We start from the raw sequence: 9472 nt of genomic DNA on the forward strand, positions 1-9472 counted from the left end.
CCTTCCAAGATTTCCTTTCCCGACATCTTCTGCTCGGAGTGAATGACCCCTCCAGACACAAAAGTCTTAAACCCTTCTTTTGTGTTTATTTTCAAAATCCAAGTCGATTCGCGTTTTTTTTTTAAAAAAATGGTTACGACACCATACATTTGTCTTAATCTAATTAATTTATCAAATAAAAATCTTATAATATAATAAATTAAATTAATAATTAATAAATATCTTTTACTTATTATTTAAGAAAATATACATATATTTTACAATTGTATAAATACAAGCATTACACATGTATTTTATCATATCCACACAATTGGCATAAATTTATTTAATAATATAATATCATTATAATTTAATTATCATAAATTCATATTATATAAATTATATTTATATATCATTAATTATATAATTTAAAACAAATAAAATCTTAGATTTCATTCTCTTATGCCGCCTCAACTATAGCAAATTGGCTTAATTGTCATTTTAGCCCTTTTTACTTTCTATTGTTCTATAATTCAACTTTTATCCTTAATTCAATTTAATCCTTTTTTCTATTTTCTCCAAATTAAACTAAATTACTAGACTTATAAATATTTCTAATAATTATTTATGAATTTAATTCACTAAGACGGAGGCCCGATAATGTACTTTTTTTATGCCCGTGAATTTTGGGCCTTTACAGTACCTGCGTAGAAACACATAAACCATCAGTCTTTTTATTTAAGAGCTCAACCTAGTTTGATAACATGGTGACCGCGTCGAGGTTGAAAACACCGGCTGCTTTATTAGGCTTTGTCCTCATGACTTGCCACTGATAGTTATTCAGTGACATCTCCTCTATGAACTCATAAGCCTCCTCAGGTGTTTTATTATTTATGGTACCACTGGCGGCTGCATCAATCATCTGCCTCGTTGAGGGGTTCAAACTATTATGAAAAGTTTGAACCTGTAACCGTAAAGGTAACCCATGGTGAGGGCACCTTCTCAATAAGTCCTTATACCTCCCCCATGTATCATATAAAGTCTCTAAATCCATTTGCATGAAGGACGGGATATCGTTCCTCAACTTAACTGTCTTAGCTAGCGGAAAGTATTTCAATAAAAACTTTTCAGTCATTTGATCCCAAGTAGTGATGGACCCTCGTGGTAAGGAGTTCAACCACTGCTTAGCCTTATTTCTCAATGAGAAGGGGAATAATCGTAAGTGAATGACGTCGTCAAAAACGCCATTTATCTTGAAAGTATCACAGAACTCTAAGAAATTGGCCAAATGAGTATTTGGGTCTTCATCCTGCAAACCATCAAACTGAACAAACTGTTGAATCATTTGTATAGTGTTAGGTTTCACTTCAAAATTATTTACAGCAATGGCAGGTCTAACAATACTCGATTCAGCCCCAATGAGAGTGGGCTTAGCATAATCGTACATAGTATGAGGAACAGGATTCTGATTTATAGGATTAGTGGCAACCACAGGAGGTAGTAGATTATTCTGATTTTCAGCCATCTCCTCGGTATTATTGGTATCGTCCTCGTGCTTTTCCTCTATATACTGTAGACTTCGCCTTATTTCTCTATGATTTCTGCAAGTTGTGCTTTCAATTTCGCTGTTAAAAAGCAATGGTCCTGACTGATTTCTTCTAGTCATAAACTAAAGAAACCTGCCAGAAGCAAATAAAGATAAGTTAGTAAATTAAAATAAAAACAAAAATAAATTTCAATAAAAATAAAAATGGCTAAAGTAATAAAAATCAAGTGTTCCTAATATTTTAGTCCCTGGCAATGGCGCAAAAAACTTGATGATTGTTTTATGATTAACTAAACTAAACTACGATCACGGCTAAGGCAAGCGCACCTATCGAATGGTAGTATAGTTATGGTGAATCCAGAATATCGTATCCACAAGGACTAAAAGTACTAGTATTAACTTTCTATTATTTAGCCTAAAATATAAGGGATTGTTTTAATCTAAAATTAACTAACTAATTAACTACTGAACACCACAAAGAGCGAATTGGGAAAAATACTTGAAGAAAACCTATAAAGAGGACAATACTCAGGAAAGAATCCACCTAGACTTCACTTATTATTCTGACTCTAAATCAAACGATTTATTCACTTGTCTTAATCCGTAGAAATCCCTAAATTATGTTAATATCTCTTTCGAGACTAAAAACAACTGACTCTAGGTTGATTAATTGAAATCTCTTTCTAATTAAAACCCCTATTGTCGCATTAACTCGATCTATGAATTCCCTTATTAGATTTGACTCAAATCTGGCATATTTATGTCGCCCTATTTCTAGGGTTGCATGCAACTCTACTTAATTATGGTAGATATACGCTTAAATGGGGACTTTTGCTCCACTGAATAAGCACATCAACTTGAATTAATATCCTAAAAATATTAAATCAAGAATTAAGAACACATAATTAAGAACAAGAACAAGTAATTATCATTAAATTCAGAACTTTAGGTCTTCTTCTAGTATGTATTTATAGACTTTTAAATGCTCAAAAACCCTAAAAATTGGTTTTTTCCACGTGTTTGGGAAAGAGGGAGCGATATCGACACGGGCTAGCACATGGGCATGTGGCCTACCTGTGTGGATCCTAAAAACTTCGATTTTGGCCCCTTTTTCGCTCCTTTTGCTCTCAAATTCTCTCCTAAGTATAGAAACATGAATTTAAGGGATTAAGAGCATCAAATTCACTAATTTATATCATTAATCATCCATAAACGCATTAAGAATGGGATTAAAATATGTTACATTTATGGTTTATCAATTTTTTGTTGCAAATTCGAAATGGGTTTTATGAAAATCTATAACGGATGTTTCAGAATATGCCAATTGGCGAACTGTACGTTTTAAGTTATTGAGATCATGTATCTTTCTTCTTTCAATTAAATCTCTGAAATTTTCACTTCGAAACCAATTAAGTTATTAAGTGATTTTACCATAAGTTAAGTGTTTTTGAGCAAAAGATTTGACCAAAATACATAAGAGTTTTGCCACACTTATGATTTCAGAACAAACTTTGGAAGCAAAAGTTTTTAAACGTGTTCAAATTAAGGATTTCTTTTTGGAATGAATAAGTTATGTGTGTAATTTCCAAAATAACACATCAATGTTGTAGCACCCCAAACCCGACCCAGAAGTTATGGTCGAATCCGGCATGCCACATCAAAAACGTTAAAAAATTTTCCATTCTAAGTCCAGAAAATCGTACTTGATGTTCAAAAGATTAATTCATTAAGGGTTAAGGTGAATGGAAGTTGTGCACCAGGTAGGAAGCCGAAAAAAGAGAAGGTGAGTCCATCGAACTACTTAAGTATCATGCTCCCTTCGGATCCAATCCTAGACATGCATACCGCCATTGCCATACCTTAACGTCATGTATATTTTCAAGCAACCAATTTGATTAAGTCCATTTTAGGAAAAAAGATTAATTTTGGAAAACATCTTCATTGCGGAAGCTTTGCTGATTTTCGTGTTGTTTTGAAATCAGTTACTATTTTTGAAACGCGCCCTAAAGCTATCCAATTTCAACAATTAAAATAAGTAATACCTATCTTAGTAATACATATTAAAAGAATCAAAAATAATTAAGCGGCCGTATTACATTTAAAAACCCAAAACTTCAAACGTAAATAAAAGGATGTCTAGTTCACCAGAATAAAACCAAACTTTCAGAACGGGTGGCCACTCCGAATTCCCTCACAGCTCCAAGCCCACTATGGTTGGGGATTTCCTGCGTTGATGAAAATAAAAGGGGTGAGTTTGGGGAAACTCAGTGTTTAAGGAAAACCCATTCAAAGCCCAAGTCAGCTCAAGCCTATTGGGCCTAAGCCCATTCACGTAATAGTGGTCTTGGACGAGCCCTTTTCAGATTACAATAAACGGGCCTTAGCCCTTATTCAGATAACAAGATGGCCCATAGGCCCATTTCAAAATACATGCAACATCAATAACATATGCAAGCCTATTTGGGAGACTACTCAACCCACCAACCACTACACTCCACCCGCACCAGCCATACACTCCACGTGGGGAATAGCTCAACCCACCTAGCCCAACACTCCTGATTGCGGCCTTGTCGCTCAATTATGATAAATTGAGGCAAAGCCTCCAAGACGTGGACAAGCCACTTTCAAGACTTCCTCCGTCAATATCCCAATCCCATGCATCGATAATAACAACATGGCATGCAATAAATAACAACAATCAAACATTCATTTAAGTCAATTTAACCCTGGGGTATTTTGGTAATTTACCTACCAGGGTAAAGCGTAAATTTTCCACTTTTAAAGGTATTTCAGTAATTTATCTATTTTAGGGTTTTTCATGCATATTCCTACCTTTCACGTACTACGAATCACGCATCGAGGGTTCTTACCGAATTGGGCTCGTTGGCTAACATTCCAATTTTGGCCCATTAAGCCCAAAAATATCGAGGGCACGTAAATCATGTACTTTGCGGTCCAAATTTTGCAGCTTACCAAAAACATTAATCGATTTACCTCACGAGCATTCGCACACTCGCAAATCTATAAAATACCGATTTTTGGCATTTCGGCTTTTCGGCTTTTGCCGATCTAGACTAAGAAAGAGGGTGTTAGTTACACACTGTTTGCTTGACGATATATATTGATTTGAGATCCACACACGAACCGCCTACAATTGGATTACTAACACGTTAATCTAACTATTCAAATACAAACTACGTATTAACCCCTTACAATATTCGGCCAACCACACCTACAGATCATAGTACGCTTATAAGAAAACAAATTTTTGTCAATGTTTACCACATAATCATAATTTCACTGCAAGTTGTCTTCCTAAGCAACAGTCACTACATTATTTATAACTAGAGCTACGAAACTCCAAATCAAGTGCCGTTAATTTTCCCTGAAAATAGACTCATATATCTTCTATCCATAAAATTTTCAGAATTTTTGGTATGGCCAATCAATACCAGATTTTTCTTAAAGTTTCCCATGTTTCACTGTTTGACTAATCTGACCACTCTTCAGTACGAATCAAATTTCTCATTGTACAGAATTCAAAATATGTTCCCGTTTATTCCATTTGAAACTAGACTCATTAAGATTTAATTACATAATTTATTCAGCTTCTAATTCATCTCCCACAATTTATGGTGATTTTCCAAAGTCACGTTACTGCTGCTGTCCCAAGCAGATTTATTACCAAATCACTCTTTCATACACCTATCTTGCATGCTTGTTATTTAAACATGTATATCACCAATGAATCATCACATATCTATGATTTTACTTAAGTATAATCTCCATTTCATCATTTTAAAGCACAACATGTTAGCCGATTTTTCCCCTTAGCATCTAAGGCACATGCATGCTCATTTGTTTGGCTCAACTTCACCTATCTTCCATTTTTCATCAAAAGAACATGAAACAACAACCATTTCCTTCATTTTATTTCATGACTAAATGCTCACAACACAACTAAAAATCAAAATATACTTCAAGAGTTAAGGTAGAATCAAGAAGAACTCATGAACCTCAAAATAGAAGTAAGGTACCAAGAACTTACCTTCAATTTTCCTCCTCCTAATGACCGAATACTCCAGAGCTTTCTCCTCTCCTTTCTCTTCTCTAACTTTCAGCTATGATGAACAAAGATGGACAAAACTTTGTTCTTTTCACCCTTTTCTTTTAATAAAACTTCATATTTCATCCATTTAATTCTTTAATACAAAAGACATGAAATTCTTATCATGAAACATTTACCTAACCCATTATCATGAAACATTTACCTAACCCATTATCATGGAACATTTACCTAACCTATTATCAATTTGTATCAATTTGTACCATAAATTATGGATATCAAGTGCACATTTTGTCTACAACAACATGATGGCTGGCCACTTCATGTAAAATGGGAGGTTTGTCATGCAAATCCTCCTATTTTGCACTCCTATTTATTTGGTCACTTCAATTTAGCCTATAGCATTTTCAAACATTTTCACATAGGTTCTATTTCATAATTTCACCTCCTTTTTCTTATGGAACAAAAATTAACTAAAATTGCCGGGTTCTATCTTAAGTTTGGGCTTTCTAGAGGCCCACTAACATAATTAAACCTATGCCGACATTCACAGGATTCTCGAAAATTGGGGCGTTACAACTCTACCCTCCTTAAAGAAATTTCGTCCTCGAAATTTACCTAATCCAAACAGATGAGGGTATTGCTGTTGCATCGTCTCTTCTGGCTCCCAAACTCAGAAGTTTCCCCTTCCTTAACTTGTTGAAAACGAGCGACCAAAGACTCATCGTTCAACTGCTTTTTTTCCTTAATCTGATCCACCAAAGTTGGCCTCACTTGCAACTCACCAACCGACTTCCATCATCATCTGAGACTCAGACGAGCAAACATTGCTCTCAGATCGATCTGACTCTACGACTTAGAGCATCGGCTACCACATTAGCCTTGCTTGGGTGATACTCGATCGAGCAGTCATAATCCTTAAGCAACTCAATCCATCTCCTTTGCACGAGGTTCAGCTCCTTACGAGTCAACAAATACTTAAGACTCTTATGGTCGGTGTATATAATAGACCTTTCTCCGTACAAGTAATGTCTCCAAATCTTAAGTGCAAATATCACTGCTGCCAACTCTAAATCATGAGTCAAATAGTTTCCCTCATGAGGCTTAAGCTATCGTGATGCATATGCAACCACCTTACCCTCTTGCATTAACACGCAGCCCAAACCCACGTGTGATGCGTCACTGTACACACTAAAATCCTTCCCAGACTCCGGATGAATTAACACAGGTGCTTCAGTCAAAACTTTCTTCAACTTCTCAAAAGCTTCCTGCTGCTTCTCAGTCCATACAAACGGTACTCCTTTCCTTATGAGTTTTGTCAGAGGTGCTGCCATCACAGAAAAATCTTCCACAAACCTTTTGTAGTATCCTGCCAGTCCTAGAAAACTCAGATTTCGACATCGACCTAGGCGGCTTCTACTCCAAAATCGCTTCAATTTTCCGAGGGTCCACCTTAATCCCTCAAGAGAGGCGCATATCCTAAGAAGGTTACCTCCTCAACCAAAGTTCGACTTGCTGAACTTCACAAAGAGTTCCTTCTCCTTAACACTTGCAAGACTATCTGAGGCGCTCATCATGTTTCGCTTCGGTTTGAATATACCGGGATATCGTTAATAAAGACGACTACGAACTGATCCAAAAATGGTTGGAACACACGATTCATTAGATCCATAAATGCTGCAGAGCGTTAAATCGGTCAAATGGCATAACCAAAAACTCGTAATGACCATACCGAGTCTTGAATGCCGTCTTATGGATATCCGCCTCCTTGACCCTTAACTGATGATATCCAGATCGGAGGTCGATCTTAGAAAATACAGAAACCCCTCTAAGCTGGTCAAACAGATCGTCAATCCTTGGTAGTGGATACTTATTTTTAATCGTCAGTTTGTTCAACTGGCGATAATCAATGCACATCCGCATCGTACCATCCTTCTGTGCTCCCCATGGAGACACGCTTGGCCTAATGAAGCCCCTATCCAACAACTCTTGAATTTGTGCCTTTAGCTCCACCAACTCCTTCGGTGCCATTCTATACGGTGCGATAGACACTGGTGCCATTCCAGGCAATAAGTCGATTCCAAACTCTACTTCTCGGTTTGGAGGCAATCTTGGAAGCTCCTCCAGAAAAACATCTTGGAACTCCTTTACAGTCCTAACCTTATCCACTATCAGTCCCTCCTCTTTCGACTAACTTACAAATGCCAAATAGGTCTCACAACCTATATTCTGCCACATTTGGGGCTATACCAGACACGCCCATAAAGATCTCTGCTCCGTTAGCCTGAAGTCATTCAGAAATAGACCCCTAAATTTTGTTGCCCGTACTTGCCCCGGCAACCCTTTCCAGAGCACGAAGTATTTCCTGTGACAAGGCATCATCCCCGGCACCACGGTCATGAGACTCTACCTCTGTTGCTGGTGGTATCGGTGCATCCACCGCCGGCATATGTCCCGAAGACGAAGATCTTGCTCGAGCACTTCCTCGGCCCCGTCCACGGCCTCTTCCACAGCAGCTCTTGTACTCATATCATATTATCCAATTACGAATTTTTATGCATTAATTCAATATTCCAGTGCTTATTACAGATGTTTTATGAATTAGACAGTAATTCAGAGTTTGTTTTCGCAGAATCGAAGTCTAGCTACAGTTTCAGTCTCTTATCAAATTTTTCTATGATTTCAGTATCATCCTATCTAGAGTATCCTAGCAGGATTTTAGTACAGACAGATAATTCAAAAAATATTTAGAAAAATTCAGAATACTTACAGACTTGAGCCAGAGATTCGGAATGCCACCTTCTAAAGATTTAAATTTTGAAAATTGAGTTTTTCGCATTCTTTATAAAATTTTCGCTTTCGAAAATCTTTGTTTTTGTAAACCCATTCCACAGCCGAGTTGTTGCAACCTAGGCTTTGATACCACTAAATGTAACACCCCAAACCCGACCCAGAAGTTATGGTCGGATCCGATATGCCACATCAAAAACGTTAAAAAATTTTCCATTCTAAGTCCAGAAAATCGTACTTGATGTTCAAAAGATTAATTCATTAAGGGTTAAGGTGAATGGAAGTTGTGCACCAGGTAGGAAGCCGGAAAAAGAGGAGGTAAGTCCATCGGACTACTTAAGTACCATGCTCCCTTCGGATCCAATCCTAGACATGCACACCACCATTGCCACACCTTAACGTCATGTATATTTTCAGGCAACCAATTTGATTAAGTCCATTTTAGGAAAAAAGATTAATTTTGGAAAACATCTTCATTGCGGAAGCTTTGCTGATTTTCGTGTTGTTTTGAAATCAGTTACTATTTTTGAAACGCGCCCTAAAGCTATCCAATTTCAACAGTTAAAATAAGTAATACCTATCTTAGTAATACATATTAAAACCATTAAAAATAATTAAGCGGCCGTATTACATTTAAAAACCCAAAACTTCAAACATAAATAAAAGGATGTCTAGTTCACCAGAAGAAAACCAAACTTTGAGCGGTGGCCACTCCGAATTCCCTCACGACTCCGAGCCCACTATGGTTGGGGATTTCTGCGTTGATGAAAATAAAAGGGTGAGTTTGAGGAAACTTCGTGTGTAAGGAAAACCCATTCAAAGCCCAAGTCACTCAAGCCTATTGGGCCTAAGCCCATTCAGTAATGATGGTCTTGGACGAGCCTTTTTGATTACAATAAATTGGGCCTTAGCCCTTATTCAGATAATGAGATGGCCCATAGGCCCATTTCAAAATACATGCAACATCAATAACATATGCAAGCCCATTTGGGAGACTACTCAACCCACCAACCACTACACTCCACACCGTACCAGCCATACACTCCACGTGGGGAATAGCTCAACCCACCCATTAACACTCCACATTCTTG

At 37.1% G+C, this 9472-nt stretch overlaps 1 non-coding gene across 1 annotated transcript; it reads left to right on the top strand.

The window, feature by feature from the left end:
* The first annotated feature begins 959 nt into the window (after positions 1 to 959).
* LOC128293583 (small nucleolar RNA R71) lies at positions 960 to 1066 on the top strand. The gene has a single exon (XR_008283764.1). It is a non-coding gene; the product is annotated as a small nucleolar RNA R71 (small nucleolar RNA).
* Positions 1067 to 9472: the final 8406 nt, after the last annotated feature.

This window comes from Gossypium arboreum, chromosome 5 (genome assembly GCF_025698485.1).
Source record: "Gossypium arboreum isolate Shixiya-1 chromosome 5, ASM2569848v2, whole genome shotgun sequence".
NCBI classification, from domain to species: Eukaryota; Viridiplantae; Streptophyta; class Magnoliopsida; order Malvales; family Malvaceae; genus Gossypium; species Gossypium arboreum.